Source organism: Pollicipes pollicipes, unplaced genomic scaffold, assembly GCF_011947565.3.
Source record: "Pollicipes pollicipes isolate AB1234 unplaced genomic scaffold, Ppol_2.1 Scaffold_3447;HRSCAF=4054_pilon_pilon_pilon, whole genome shotgun sequence".
NCBI classification, from domain to species: Eukaryota; Metazoa; Arthropoda; class Thecostraca; order Pollicipedomorpha; family Pollicipedidae; genus Pollicipes; species Pollicipes pollicipes.
Window position 1 is genome coordinate 12,180,312 of NW_023596297.1, and position 15,387 is coordinate 12,195,698.

Below are 15,387 nucleotides of genomic sequence, written 5' to 3' on the forward strand. Positions count from 1 at the left end.
ACGCGCCGAGCAGCCCGGCGCGGCGGCGGCGACCCTGTTCGGCGCCTCTCACCGGCCGGCGGGCGACGGACGGCGCGCGCGCGCTCGCTCGTAATGGACACCGGGACCGAGCTCTCACGCCTGACAGCCGACCACCGCCGCAGCTGACGGCTGAGCACGAGCGCCGTTCAGGTTCAGCGGCCAGAGTGCCATCCGGGCTTTTAAGTCTGAGAGAGAAGTGTGAAGGGATCTTGTTTGTACAGAGTGACGCCACGCCACGGCTGGGCGCGCCCGTTGGCCATCAGAGACCAGTTACCAGCCGACAATTCCATCTCGGTCGGACCACCATCACAGACCAGTTACCAGCCGACAATTCCATCTCGATCGGACCACCATCACAGACCAGTTACCAGCCGACAGTTCCATATCGGTCGGACCACCATCACAGACCAGTTACCAGCCGACAGTTCCATCTCGGTCTGACCACCATCACAGACCAGTTACCAGCCGACAGGTCCATCTCGGTCGGACCAAACAGCTTAACCGTGCGCAACTTCGAAAAACGGGGTCAGCATCTTGTCTTCAGACTGCGAAGGCTAATGCTTATGGGCAAAGAACGCATATTAATGCCGTTTTCCAATCCATCATCGTGATTTCGCATCTTCACCGTGATCTCTTTCGCTTCGCTTCATCGTGGAATGTTCTATAACTGTAGCTCAGTAGCTTGGGGCGTCATTCTTCCTTTTGAACACGCTGTGTTGAAGTGGATCAAGTCGCTTTAGACGCTCAATGTTTTCCCGTAAGCGGATTGGCTTAAGGCGGTGGCAGTGGCCGTGCTAAAGACCAAATGACGTCAGAGACGGAGACCGAACCTACCACACGTCAATATTTCACCACAAACTTGTGTCATTGGCTAGGAAGTTTATCATCGGATGGTGCGTTCAAGGCCCTAGGCACTCGCGATAAGCGCTGCAACGCGTGGACGCGGACCCCAGAAATCCACCCACCCTAAAGATTGAGACTGTCTTTTTAATACTATTTCAATCCTTCAAACAGGTGACCGTCGCGGTGTGCCACATTTCGTCAGCTGGGCGGGATGAGAGAGAAAGAAAATGAAAGATTCTGCTGCGCTGCCCAACGCTCGCAATCACTGCAAGCAGATAAGCCAGAAATTGCCTCGGATAGCCCCGAAGGGCACGCCAGTCAGGAAGTGCTCAGTTTTAACTGCGTGACCCTGCGTCCGTGTTACTGTTCGCTCAGCGCAGGCAGAGCGGTCCACAAATAAACTCACGCCGTTTGGTATAGTGCAGACAATGTGGTTCGGCACGACGTCATGCTGCAAGCCGCGGGTTAGCTTTAACCACAGTGCAGAGGTGGCGCATGCAAATGTCATCATATGCAAACCAAGCCTAACCTTCTGGCTTGTGCTAGACCCAGGAAAGGAGCTGAGTGCAGATTCGTGGCCGTTGGGGTCCAGACCGAATTGAAACGATTCGCCGAGCACTCACCAGCATGTATGATTCAGGGTTAAAAGTAACGATTCTTTAAAACCGTGAACTCATACTCAAGTTCAAACATAAAATAACCTGATTGGGTATGGACTTAACCATTCTGAAATCTGTGTTTTTGGCTGATAACCGGGCTCAACCGGAATTAATCAAAACCCAATGCAGACTCAAAATAACCTAAACAAAGTGAGAAGGGAATCAGTTCCATCCCTTTATAATACACCCGACCCATTAATGTCTACATCATCTTCCCACCTTCATGCACATGCTTTGAATGTTTTGGCATGACCGATGACCCACTGCAAAAACATCCTTTCATATCGAAGCTGTCTTTCGTTGCATTACGTGGTCACCAACTGCATGTTTTCTTTGTCTGCGGTTAGTGACCTTGACCAGTCAATATGGCTGCGGCGCCGGACGGCTGTTAGACGCCGGACGGGCCGGCGCCGACAGCTGCCTGTATCTGTGGTCGTGACCGTGGCCGTCAGCTGGCAGCATCTGTGGCCGTAGCCGAGCCGCCAGCTGGTTGTATCTGTGGCCGTGATCGCGGCCGTCAGCTGCCTGCATCTGTGGTCGTGACCGCGGTCGTCAGCTGGCTGTATCAACAGTCGTGAACGCGGTCGTCAGCTGGCTGTATCTGCAGTCGTGACCGCGGTCGTCAGCCATCAGTATCTGTGGTCGTGACCGCGGTCGCCAGCTGCCTGTATCTGTGGTCGTGACCGCGGTCATCAGCTGGCTGTATCTGTGGCCGTAACCACGACCGTCAGCTGCCTGTATGTGTGGCCGTAACCGTGGTCGTCAGCTGATTGTATGTGCAGTCGTGACCGTGGTCGTCAGCCATCTGTATCTAAAGGCGTGGTTTTGGTCGTCAGCTGGCTGTATCTGTGGTCGTGACTGCGGTCGTCAGCTGCCTGTATCTGTGGCCGTGACCGCGGTCGTCAGCTGTCTGCATCTGTGGCCGTGACCGCGGTCGTCAGCTGCCTGCATCTGTGGCGGTGGTCGTTAGCTGGGCGTATGCGTGACCGTGGCCGCGGTCGTCGACGGTCAGCTCTAGCCGCCTATGTCAGCCGCCGGCGCCGCTGACCCCGCTGCCCCGCCGAGCCACGTTCCTGAATGTAATATCCGCTCCGCGCGAATGAAAGCAAGGTATTTCCACTTGACTGTGATTACCGTGCCGAGCTGCTTTGTGGGAGCGCCAATGTCCATACGAGCAGTAACGTTAGTGGGACGTTCCTCCGCGGTATAATGGGATCCGCGCATCAGCCGCCGCCGATATCTGCACGTCACGGCACCGCTGCCAGCGATGTCCGTTTCCGGCGGGTATCGTCACGCTAAGACAGATAGAGATGGTCTTCCAATTCGCGCGGCACCGATAAACTGATTTCGGCACCGATAGCGGCACATGCGTTGACATAGCGCGCGTTTGCGGCCGTAAGACCACGAGCTGGGCGAACAGTGCTCGACAGATATTGTGGCAGGCAAGAGCTGTCTTGAAATAATGACGGAGACATTTGAAATGAAATAGTAAAAGTATGCGTCTGATGCACATCGGATGCTTGGGACAGAGTTTCTGTGTTTAACATTGAACTCGTTAATAATGTACAAATGGTTCAAATATCTCCTGTCTTCAGCAGCAAAGGGCATCCCTTACCCAATGCATGGCCTGTGCCGTGGCATGCGAGCCAGTAACTAGCTAGCGACCGGCGTGAGCTCCTCATGATTCCCACGTCCCGGACTGACCTAACTGGAATTCGTTCCGACAATCCTATTTATTTTTCGCGACACCAACTCCCTCGCCACTAATGGCATCGCGTCCGCAAAGCCTGCTATCCGAGAGGCCGGCCGCAAGCGTCGCAGGCGGCGCTCGCAAGGTGGGGCCAAAGGTCAGCAGAAGGTCGCCGCCTCGGCCCGCGGGAGCTGGCGCGATCCGGTCGCCGGAACCGCCCTGACCTTCCGCGCTCGTCCGTTAGGCGGTTGACAAAGGATCAGGTACCCTGACCGGTTCTTAGCATGAATACGGAAGCCGGCGCTGCTGCACGAAGCCTGATCGGCTCCAGCCAAGAGTGAGGAAACCCGGTGAACAACACACGCTCTGCCAGGTATGAAACGGAGCCCCATTGTTTGTGTGTTGATAACGGAGATCGCGGCGCAGTTCTGAACACAATATCTCTTCCCTCATTTCGGTACAAGCGGAATCGATGTCTCAGGGAGACTTTCGATCAGCTCTAGTTCCAGGAGAGCCGAACTGAGTTCAGTCGTTCCTTGTATGGGATGAGCGATGCTCTGGTCCCGGTCTTCACCAAACTGATGTGAAGCTAATGCCCCCAGCAGTTTCGCGCATCGATGACTAATCCATCAATTAGAATTGTTAATCTGCGATAACAGCTTGGTCGCTACAGTTCCGAAGGTCAATGGGTCATTCACAGCGCAGCACTTCCAAAAAAGAACCTGCCTCAGGTGAATGACTCGGATTAGACGTCCGAAAGCGGCCACCACCGCCGCCCCGTGGTATGAGCTGGCGCCAGAGCTCGTGGCAACAGGTGCAAGGGAGGTCACAGCTGCACTGTGTCCCGGATGTGCGAGGGGTATGTGCGGATGCGCATTGCGCACGCGTATTGTGGGGACGTGACGGCGGGCGACACAGCACGTGAGCCGCATATGGAGCGATCCTTCATCAGACAGATACCCCAGTCCTGACGCGTCGCTGTTTAAGAACCTTGGGTCGTACAAAAATTATGGTCGAAGAGAACGGACAGTGCTGTCTAAATCATTGCAAGATTGCGTCGTCCGGTCACATATTTCCAAGGACCGCCAGACTGGCTTCGCTGCCACTTGAAACGCATACACGTACCGCCCTAACCGGTTCGACGGCTAACCGGACACTTCAGCTGCCATCTTCGGCGCGGCGAGCAGGACCGGCGCCCGGGGCCCGGCCCGGCCGACCTCGCGGTCAGGACCGACAGCCGAGTCCCGGCCAGGCCGACCCGGCGGCCAGGGCCAACAGTCGAGGCCAGGCCCGGCCCGACGGCCAGGAACGGCGCCCGGGACCCGGCCCGGCGACCCGGCGGTCAGGACCGGTGGCCGAGGCCCGGCCCGGCGCCTCGGGAGGGCCGTGTGTTGGCGGGCGGCGCCGTCAGATGGCTGGTGGGCGCGTGCTGCCCCGGCCTCCGCCACCGACCTCGCCGCCGGCGGCGCATGGCCCTGGCGCCCGGTCTGCGACGCTGTTCCAGTTCGGCGCCGGTCCGCCACCGTCATGTGCCGCCTGACTAGGTCGGCCAGACGCCGAGACCGACCGTAGACACCGCAGCGCGCAAGGTCGCGCCGCCGGACGCCGAAAAACGCACGTGCATGGGACGGCGTCTCGTTTCATAAAGCAAAACTATGAACTTACACTTTCCTAACTAGCTTCGTGTAAACAAATGAATCGGAAACATTTTGTTTTACTTGATTGCTCAACAACTAGATAATTGATAAAAATAATGCATCAGTCCAGCTGAGCTACCTTTCGTGTACAGACCAAAATAACAGCCCGTATGAGTCCATACGACGTAAATCGTATGTGCGTAGTAGATTCGTACTTTCGTGTCATGAAACCAGGCCCAGTCATCCGCGCATGTTTTCACGCTTGAGGTTGTCATCCAACCACTTCAGTGATGAGCCCGGCACGCTCATGAGCGCAACCAACAATGCGTGATATATTGCCAGTGAATAGACCATCAACAGGTCCCACGTGGAAATATGGGATGGAAATGACGTGGAAATGGTGCGCCTGCTTTGAACATGTTCAATGCCATCTGAGGTGAAGGGTGGTGATCGTTAAGCTATCGTTACATGTTTCGTGTCACGGCTACATCCCTGTTCAATCGGGCACAAAGTACGTCAGCGACGGCGGAGTCCTGCCAATAGGAGTAAATACAGGATGGACGAGTTTTTCATCGCTCCTGTTGACACAACGTTGCCGATCACGGGTGCGTCTCAAGTTCAACATTTCGGGATGTTTTGACCAGCGTTTCTCACTTACAACTAACCGATAAGGTATGTCGGGAATGAGCAAAAAACGATCTTCATCTCTACATAACAACTTTCACTTCCAAAACTGAACATTCTACATACAACCGCCCACAGAACGTTCCCACAACCACCCACAACAAAGGAACGATGTCATTGATAGGACATGCCGAAGGTCATGGCACGTGCGGGACCGAAGACAAGAGACCTCGATGAGCCCGTTGGCTTACGGACCAGAGGGACATGATTAATCAAGCACGAGCGACACGAAATGGCATGATAATGAACACACGCGTGGAAGATTAGTCATCTTACTGGTTCTCGCACAAAACTTGCTAAAAAGCGAAAGAGACCAAGAGTCGTCAAGCCACTATTTACCCAGATTGGAATGGCCCGCAGCTGCTAGCGCGGCCGCAATTAAGGCCAGGTGACGTCAGTGGGTAGGATGGATCGCGCGGAAAACTATGGCGCGTCAAACTTTCGCCACAAAAATGTTGCAGTTGACCTGGGATTTCAGATCGGATGGCGGAATCAGACCAAACGCAGCAATCGCTGCTTAGCGTGAGATCTGATCACAGAACTTCATCCAATGAAAGTGTTTGTGCTCAGTCTGGAAAACCAAAGTTGTTTGAACTTGCTCATTAAAATTGCACACGATTATGTAAACCTGACGTTGCAATTCACTGTTGGGCCACGTCTGCTCTCGTTCACAAAAAGGGTCGCCACAACTTGACAATGGTTTCATAAAAAGTGCGGTACATTCATCCCGATTATCGTGATACTCTCTAGCGAGCCGATTTCCCACCTATACTTGCCTCGTCTGACGCGGGTCACGGAGCAGGGATCCAATGCGGTCGCGCGGCGGTTCGCACGCCCACCCTCAGCCGCTTTCACACACACTGTGGCCTCCCGTTTCGCCGGTGCGGATCGGTCGCGGCGCCAGCCTCCCTCTCGCCACGCGTCAACCGCCGCCAGGCCGAGAAAATCTCAGACGGTCGCGGGGACCCAATCGGCGCGCACTAGCCGCCCAGCGGCAACAATTAAAAGCTCTGTTTCTCTCTTTAGTCGCCAGGTCTAACTTAATTATTTCGAGGTAAACAAGGCTGAACGATCCGCAGGCATGTTTTTTTTCGCGAAGACTTGTGGGCTAAGCGTGGCTCAATTATATTCCAGTCCGGCTCCCCATTACGCTTATTCCGAGCCAGAGGGCAGGTTGTGTCCTTCCCCATGAAATATCGGGAACTACTAAATCGATTCAGAAAAAGGCTACCGATAGCTTTTCTCTCGACGAGTCCTGGATATATACGCAAAGATATAGTGTGACTCAACGGAAAAGACGTGATCCGACATTTTTAAGGAAGTGTCCACTTTAGGGGCACATTAAGAAATACTCTAACGAAGCTTCAGCACCAGTAGGGCAAGGGCCCGTTACCGAGAAGCGCACTAGTTAAAATTTGAACAAGTGCGTCACAATGGACCATGTGATACTCCCATTGCTAAAGCCTAAGTGTGCCTCGAAAAGAACCACCGTTGTTAATACCAGGGGGAGAGATCAAAGCCACAGCACAGCGTTGCGTTGAATTCGCGGGACAATAGCTTCATGTTCACGCGTCTTTTCTTCTTACCAAAGAATTTCAAACTTTCGTAGAACTTATTGCACAAACATTTAGACACATTGTTGTGTTGCAAACATTACAGAGAACGTATGTTGGAAAAAGCAAGGCAAATGAAATGCACTGCTTTCAACGTCCGTCTACGTAGCATTTATGGACAGTCGTCATAGGTGGGGCCCAGTTTTCCAGAGCAGGAAGGTAGCGACACTTGATGGAGCGCAGTGCATTGCCTCGGCCACCAGCTGACGCGCCCTGATGTTCCAGGTGACATCAGCCTGACACCAGGTGACTTCCTCCCATCCCTGAAATCACTTCTGCGAAAAACTGTCTCTTGTCATTTCTGCAGCTTCAGTTGTGCAGATGCTTTCCTGCGTTATCCATTCATAGTTTTGTAACACTGCCACAGGGTTGAGGCTACGCTCCCTTGAAATCCATTTCGCAAAACCCAAAAATGTCGTTGTCACCGTATATATCAATTATTTGTGATACTAGTGTGCGTAGTGCAAGGTTTGCATGCAGACATAGAAAAGTATCATTCATATACACTACATGCAATGTCAACCCGTTATGTCTTTTACTCTGCAAGAAAAGTTCCGTTGCCACATCCTGGAATTTCCTCATCAAAGATAATCTGAATGGCAGCAGCCACACCAATTTTGCATATCTCTTCTACACCGCGCGGAAGCAGAGCATGCCTGTGCAAACTCAAGGCGACGCGTGTGATTCGCGGAGATCAATATCTTATCACGATCCTCTAATTTCACTGGAAAGCTCTCCCCAATGCTGCGCCCTGCTCATCCCACGTGCCTATAATTCTGACTCAATTTCTAAAGACGAGTAGAAAGTTGAAAAAGTTACTTCGACTCATTCCGAGCCATTTCAGAGATACCAGGGAAAACGGGAGGAAAAATGCGCCACCACCGGTTAAGGATTACGCAAGGACCTATCAAAGTTCCAGCAGCTTGTGACTGGATCATGCAGGAGGCTTAAGTTGTGTCAGTCATGAACGATACACGCTTTGCGTCGGCCAACGGTGTGACACTTAGACTCTGGCCACCACATCGCATTTCATAAATTAAGCATCCACGTTTTTAGCAAGACAAAGCTTTCCAGATTATCGAACTGGCCTTTGGGGGTGGCAAGACAGCAGACGTTAGCATGTGGCCCGCGCTGCCAAACTGGCCCGCTGTCTAATGCAAACGCTCCATGAGTGTGTGGGACTCTTTGGTTCTCGCTCATTCTAGCCGTTTCCGTTTTGCGAGCACCATACTATGGCTTAATCAGTCGCTGGGCCGAAGAAAACCCTCAAAATTCGCAATCCTGAAATTAAAAAGTTACTGTTTGAGGCTGGAGTGTTCTGCTCCTTCCAATTTCTGTAAAGACAGCAGGAGTCTGGTATTGATATCAAACCGTGCGTCTGCACGAGCAGGTGAGCACATCCAGTCCTTCCATTCATCATATTCGTACAAACAATGGAAATGAAATGGTATTTAAGGTGCAAAACAAGAATGGTTCGAAATGATCGAGTCGGGTCAGTGCCAAGTTACTTATATATAAGACACCTGCCACGATGTGTTGCAACTCGTTTGGCGCGACCCAGTGCACTAGACCCGAGATGATTCCGTGTGACCTATAGCTTAAGGAGTTATTGAAATGCCCCGAAAACAACTACATTTCCGGGTTTCCGACCACGTTGTTGAAAACAGCAAAAACACCATTGGATCATGGGGTTGTTTGCAGATGAATACTCGTGACACGAGTTTTAAGGGTCAGTTAATTTTGCTCAAATTTACATCAGTGCCCCTTGACACCACGTTTGAACCAGTGTCGGTGTTTTGTTGGGAGCTGTATCATTTGACCCACACAACTCAGAGAAGTGACCTAGCTGGGCACTTCCAGGACTACTTGCTTTTTAGAGTGGCGTGTGCTAGGTAAAGCATGCGCGTTTTTGCTCATGTATTCCAGGTAAGTATGAGGCCTTGTAAACATTTACACAAATTCAGTTCTCCCAGCAACAATATTTGTACAATCCATTGACATCAAATGACATGAAGTGGTGACCCAGCCCAGGCCCTCTGGCTGACCTGTCCACCATAAGAGCAGTTCCCGAAACACATCACGGTGCTCGTCTAGTTTGACTTCCTTGCATGCAGCTCTCTGATGCGTGCGCTTCCTTGTCTGCAGACGCCGAACCAATCAAACAAACGAAGGCCCAGTCTTCTTCTGTGTCGTTGACCGCGTCGACCAGATTCCATCCGGGCGGTATCCGTTTACAAAGTGAGTCCTTCCTCTCGGTGACGTCAGTGAATGGCTACAGGCATCCATGTCTATTTTCCGTTCAGTTTTACAGCAGCACGTGCCATCACTAGCTCACGTGCTATACGATGTCAACGTCTGCAACAGAATGACCGGCAGGCTGGCCACCGGACGGCAGGGCCGAAGTCACGTGACCCTGGTCGTGACAATAGGCTCTTCATATGCAGGACAGAGCTACGCCGAAGACCACCAGATCTCTCCAGCTGCCTTCGGAGGCCGACCACTGCAGAACGCTGCCGCACAGGCTCCTCGATGAAGCTGCGGTACTTGTGCTGACATCTGGGAGTAGTCTGGTGCGACACCAGGCGGACGATGTTTGAACTACTCTAATGCTGACAGATGCAGTAATTGTTCGGACCATCGCACTCGTATGGCGCTTTAGCTTTTACGGAACGCTTCGGCTCGTTAGTTCTCCACTCATCGTCAGGCGCTACGGACTCCTGAAACAGACTGGATGGTTTTTAGCTTTCAGCCACGCATTCAATATTTTGTCGCGGCTGAGAAAAACGCTGCATTGATTTCGATAACAAGCTGGATCACCCATCATATCCCAAAATAATGCACCAATTACGCCGTAAAGAGGCCCGCGAACACAGGGGCGTGACCTTTATCGAACAGCTACTCACCCTGTGACTGTCAGAATCAGGTAGTAAATCGTTTATTTCGGCTTCGTCTGGTGACGTCACCCGAGCCGGCCACTTCTCTGAAGGGCGTGCCTTCCTCCAAAGCGTTTGGTGATGGCGTCATGCCTATGAAAGAAGCGATGATGGCGATAATCGCTGCATGCTCTAGATGTCATTTACTGCTATAAGGTCGCAATGTTAAACTGATGAACACCTCGATAGCAGCAGGAGTCCTCCCAGCCGAGTGGATGATTGCACCAGCTGCTCCGTTTCACAGGTAAAATGCCGGTGGGTTTAATAGCATGCACTGCAGGCTCCGGTAATTCCCAACCGATCTCCATCATATTTACGGCCGTCACCCATGTGAAGTGAGCCGAATGCACTCAGCCTTTGAAGCAATGTAGTGGGCCATAACATTTCCAGGGACGAGCGCACCGTCTGGACGGTCCTTGGAGTCGGCCTGCAGACGCTCACAACTCTCCGACCACATCACGGACAACGGTCCAGTTGGCTTGCTCGCGACAGTGCACGCGTCAAAAGCATCGGACGGCACCTGAAGGGCCTCCTAATGGGCAAGCTTGATGGGATCGATGCTCATTAGTTCGTCGAATAGCTGAGCTAGAAGCTCGAGGAAGCACTTCATCCATGCCAGACCCTCATGACGTGCGAGGGGCTGAAATCTCGGACCAATGCTATTTTTACACTGTGCTAATGACCTTACGCCGCACGTACGTGACACCATGACCTTGTTATCTGCAGAAGACGTACAGTTCCCCCGCTGCACAATGGCCCTACGACCTGGCAGGCTCCCAAGCGCAGTCAGAGAACTCTCATCGACAGACGTTAGACCCAGCAGACCCCAAGTAGCTTGAAGGTTAACTGGGCCGAGACGGATACGGTTGCTGTGGCACCGTCTCGCTGGGAGCTCGCCATTGGCCTCGCCGCGGTCGCTTCCAGATAACACCGTTTCGTTTTTTCACGTGTGCTGAGATTTCCCTGGGTTGCCCTGGAAGAGTTCATAACTGGGAACCCTACGCCACTCGGAATTAATAGCGTTATGCTACATGGACCAGTCTCCCCAGTTTTTTAATTGCGGAGAAGGTAAGTTCACAGGTGCGGACGTGTTTTTCACGTATTTTGTACCGTATTATTAATTGAACGGGTCGCACGGTAACACCAGTCGCAGGGTAAGCATTTCGGAAAAACGTAAGTCACAGTGCCGCCGCTAGGATCGCGAATGCTGTCGTCATGTTGGTCATGTTACACCAATCAAAAGACTACAACGTTGGCTCTGCGCTGGTCAGCTTGTTGTGAAAAAGCATAAATAGTTCGCATGTAGCAGTCCGTGAATACATTGTACATAACGCACACACATTTCACATAGAACAAGCCTGGGGCGAAAGCTGTCCGGCTGCAGCTGCCTCACGATCGGGTGGGACATGCCGACGATTTGGGCCGTTGTTTTCGCGCCGCTGCGAAATGGAGGCTGAGTTCGACTGAAATCAGAGACCAGCACACGGTGCTTGCGCCGGGGACGGTCAGGTAATGGCACGTGCAATACCAGAGCTTGTGAGTCGCGAAATAGAGCTGTGGTTTACTGAACGCCGACTGTGTACGTTAGTTGTGTGCACTGTGTACTGTGTACGCGTGCGTACACACCGTTCTGACGGTGCACACTGACCAAACAAATTGTCAGAAAAGTTGCCCAGCGAAGGTCATGCGAAGCAAATGGTGATGCTGACGATCAAATGACTTCTGTGGTATAACGTGATATCAACTGATTGAATATCTAAGAGAGGTAGGCATGTGACACATTTGAAAACTTTACACCGTCGCGAACTTTGTCATTGTCAATTTCCCTAGAGCCCACCGGTTAGGCGGGTATGACTGGCCTCACGACAAAAGCCAACACAATGCCGAGGCGCCTTCTGGCAGATGAGGACTCCTCCACTCAACAAAAGCAGGTCAGGGAGCTAAGCTGTTCACTTGTTTATGCTCCTGATCGTACAACCTCAAACGCATAACACTACATACCATAGCACTTACAATATAACGAGGAACATTCCTATTTATGTTTCACGTCGCCATGATACATGGTCTACGAATTTTACCGTGGGAAGTTTTAATTCCACGTCGGGGCCCCTGATGTCCCTGGCCCCTTACTCAACGATATGTGGTCCGTGGGTCTCGTGAGATATTTGCTTTCTTCAGATTTTTACAGCATGAGAAGCTCATCCCTGCTATGAAATATGCGACTAAATTCACGTGAGCAAATTAGGATCATTATGAAACATTGTAAGATTTTACGCTTAGAATAAACGCCCTTGAATAATGCAATTAAGAAACGTGTTAGTGACCTAGTATGTATGATTGTGTATGCGCGAGAGAGAGAGAGAGGGAGAGAAGAGAGAGAGGGAGAGAGAGAGAGAGGAGAAGAGAGCGAGAGAGAGAGAGAGAGAGAGAGAGAAAGATAGCGATGAAGAATAAGATGCGATATAGAGACGAAGAGGACTAGAAAGGAGAGGAGAGGATAGAGGCTAGCGACGAGAGAGCATCTCTCCTCTCGCTCGCTCTCTGCTACTCTCGCTTCTCTCGCTTAGCCTTCTCCTCGCTTCTCTCCTCTCTCTCTCTCGCGGATCTCTCGTCTCCTCCCTATGCGTCGCTCCCGCGCTACTCTCTCGTCTTTACCTCGCTCGCTCGTCCTCTCTCTCTCGAGAGAGAGAGAGAGAGAGAGACCGTATAATGGTCGCTTGGGCGCGCTTCATGCTAACATTCTGCTCGCAGCTGCTCGGCTGCCGAAATGACGCAGTGTGACTGGTCGGAAGGACCTTCCCATAGACAAGCAGCTAAGATGTGTTTTGTCTGCCGTCATGGTGCCGCTTCGATAGCGTGTCATTACTGGCCGGCGGTAGGTGGTTTGGGTCATGTCCTCACTCGCCATGCGACCGCCGTAGCCTCGTTTCATCCACATCCATATCACGGCGCTGCCATTTTCACCTCACAGCCAACCGCGGAAGAGGTCCAGGATCGGTATGAGGGATTCGCCGCTGTCAGCGAGGGAGAGGTGAACTTTGGACGACCATATGACCTTTTCACGGTTACATAAGGCAGGGCTATTCCATCCCGTCGGCCCGAGCCGGGAGGCCGAGGCTGCACGTACAACTGAACTGCACGCATGCCTCCCAGAGAAGCCATATGCACTCTACAACGGTATAAGTATCCTATCCTCACGGCATTTTTTCTATCAGTGTAATTTTCAACAATACGCTTCACCACGATGCTTCGCCCAATCATAACTGTAGCGGTATACGCGTGAAAACACACTTGGCGCACAGATTACCTTGGCAAAATGTCTTAAAACACCGCCATCCTGAGAGAGACGCGGGTGGCTGTCCGTCGCCCGCGTGCTTGATGATGACGTGTTTCATCTTGCACGCATAATGTCTGAATGAAGTGATGAACTGCATCTTTAACATGATGAATGTTTTTTTTTTGCTCATAGCGTCAGTGAATGCAGAAAGTGAATTACAAAATCTCGGCTTAACTGAGGTCGCTAGTGTTCCATCGGTTAACACGCGCACGGGCGGAGATCGGTTAGATCCGCAAGATTTTGTTAAAATGATTTCAGAACGGCGCGGCTTTGCCGGGCCAAACTTTGCGTAACTGTAAGTAATTGAATGGCAGATCTTTTCATTAAAAAAATAGATGTATCTTCTAAGGTCGCTGACCTATGTCAGGTCAAAGACAAGCCGTGAATGGCAACGAAGGCCATTTCTGGGGATTCGTTCAATACAGTGCGACAGCGGAGTGTTTGACGAAGCCACAGCCTCTTAGATAATTTCGTAGACAACGAATGAATTTATAATTACAGCAAATATTACTGATTTAGGGCCAGGTATGAAGGCAAGACCGAGGTCAAGACTAACCTGCTTTTTTCTCTAGAGCTTGTTTTATTGGGTAGCTTTTGGCGATGATTTCGATTATATCCGCAACAGAGACCGCTGCTTCATTGGTTTCACAAAAGGTCAGAGTAGGTCGATGACTTAAAATGCTCCCGATAAATATATTTTTTAGGAACAGCCACCACCTAATGTAATCCCTGACACTTATTTAAATCACAAAATAGAAACAATCTCTTCGGTCTTTGGTCATCAAAAACCTTGCAGACCTTGACTTTGTAAAGGTCAAAAAGGTCACTGACTAAACCAAAACCAGTGATCTCTTGCTTAGAGCAGGTTTCTAGGTTTAAGGTATTTGCTTGGGGTGGGGGGGGGGGGTCTGGGACACTTTGGTCACTTATCTGGAGTTTGACATTTTTTGACCTCATTGGACCCAGAAGTAAGGACCCAAGAATGTCAGATTTTGTCATAATTAATTTCCCACACAGGCCAAACTAACCTGTGAATTTGAAGTTTCTAGCTCTCTTCATTTTTAATATCTCAGGGAGGTCAAATTGCCCCCCCCCCCCAAGCGAAGGGTATTCCACCGGCCGCCCGTGCGCGTGTTTATGCAGCGGGCTGAGAACGAAAGTTATTTTGTAGGACATTATAAGAGCAGAAATGAATTTCGGAGCATGTCGGAGTTAAATCTGGCGTAACTGACTAAATAATAAGAACCAGTTCAATGGGAGGATAATGCTTGCCTCATGGACCACGAAGGCCATGTATCATGCGGGCATTCCGATTTGGAATTCATGCATTTGGGTAACAGGGGCAAGAGTTCGATTTTAGCCGTTTTTTTTCTTCTGGGGTGACCAAGACAGAAAGACATTTGTGACCGTAACTGAGGTGAGACAACACTCATTTTATTTCAATGACTGCTATGCAGATCAGGCTGCTGGGATGATCCTTGCGCTTACGGATGCTCCAAATTGCGGGGACAACGAGGGATGGGCGGGGGGGGGGGGGGAGGAAGAGTTGGCAGACTCCTCCAGCTCCAATGCTTGAAGAAAAATTGCGGTACCGCCTTAACACTCTTTAGGCAGGAAGAGAGCATTATTTATGAGTTATGTGTGAGCCCATGCCCTCAGGATCTGCCAGCTCTCAGAATGTGTAGTATTTAAAGAACATTACGATAGCATGTACATACCACTGTTGTCGGAGTTTTAAAAAATGTCATGGTATAGAAATTATCACTGATGCCTTTGAGTGGTCAGCTGTTGTTAACTTGGAAATTCTGAACTAGAGAGCATTGCTGTCTGTTTTTTGGTGTTCATCCACTTCATACAGGCATCGGTTGTCCCGTTTCCCACGCCTTAACCGTTACTGAGAATTAAGTGTCTTAAAAATACATGTAATATTCATAGTGACCGGTTTTTACCAAATCTAGAGGTGCGTGCAC

The 15,387-nt window shown here is 51.1% G+C and overlaps 1 protein-coding gene across 3 annotated transcripts in view; it reads right to left on the reverse strand.

The window, feature by feature from the left end:
* The window catches only part of LOC119091343 (cAMP-dependent protein kinase catalytic subunit 1), a 93,073-nt gene that overhangs the window by 48,924 nt on the left and 28,762 nt on the right, over nt 1-15,387 (reverse strand). For 2 of the 3 annotated variants that reach the window (XM_037214081.1, XM_037214082.1), the window contains exon 1: nt 6,311-6,440. The exons of the other annotated variant lie outside the window; for it this stretch is intronic. The gene's annotated coding sequence lies outside the window, so the exon portion shown is untranslated. Of the gene's footprint in view, nt 1-6,310; nt 6,441-15,387 lie in introns of those variants that run through there. 3 annotated transcript variants of the gene reach the window in all.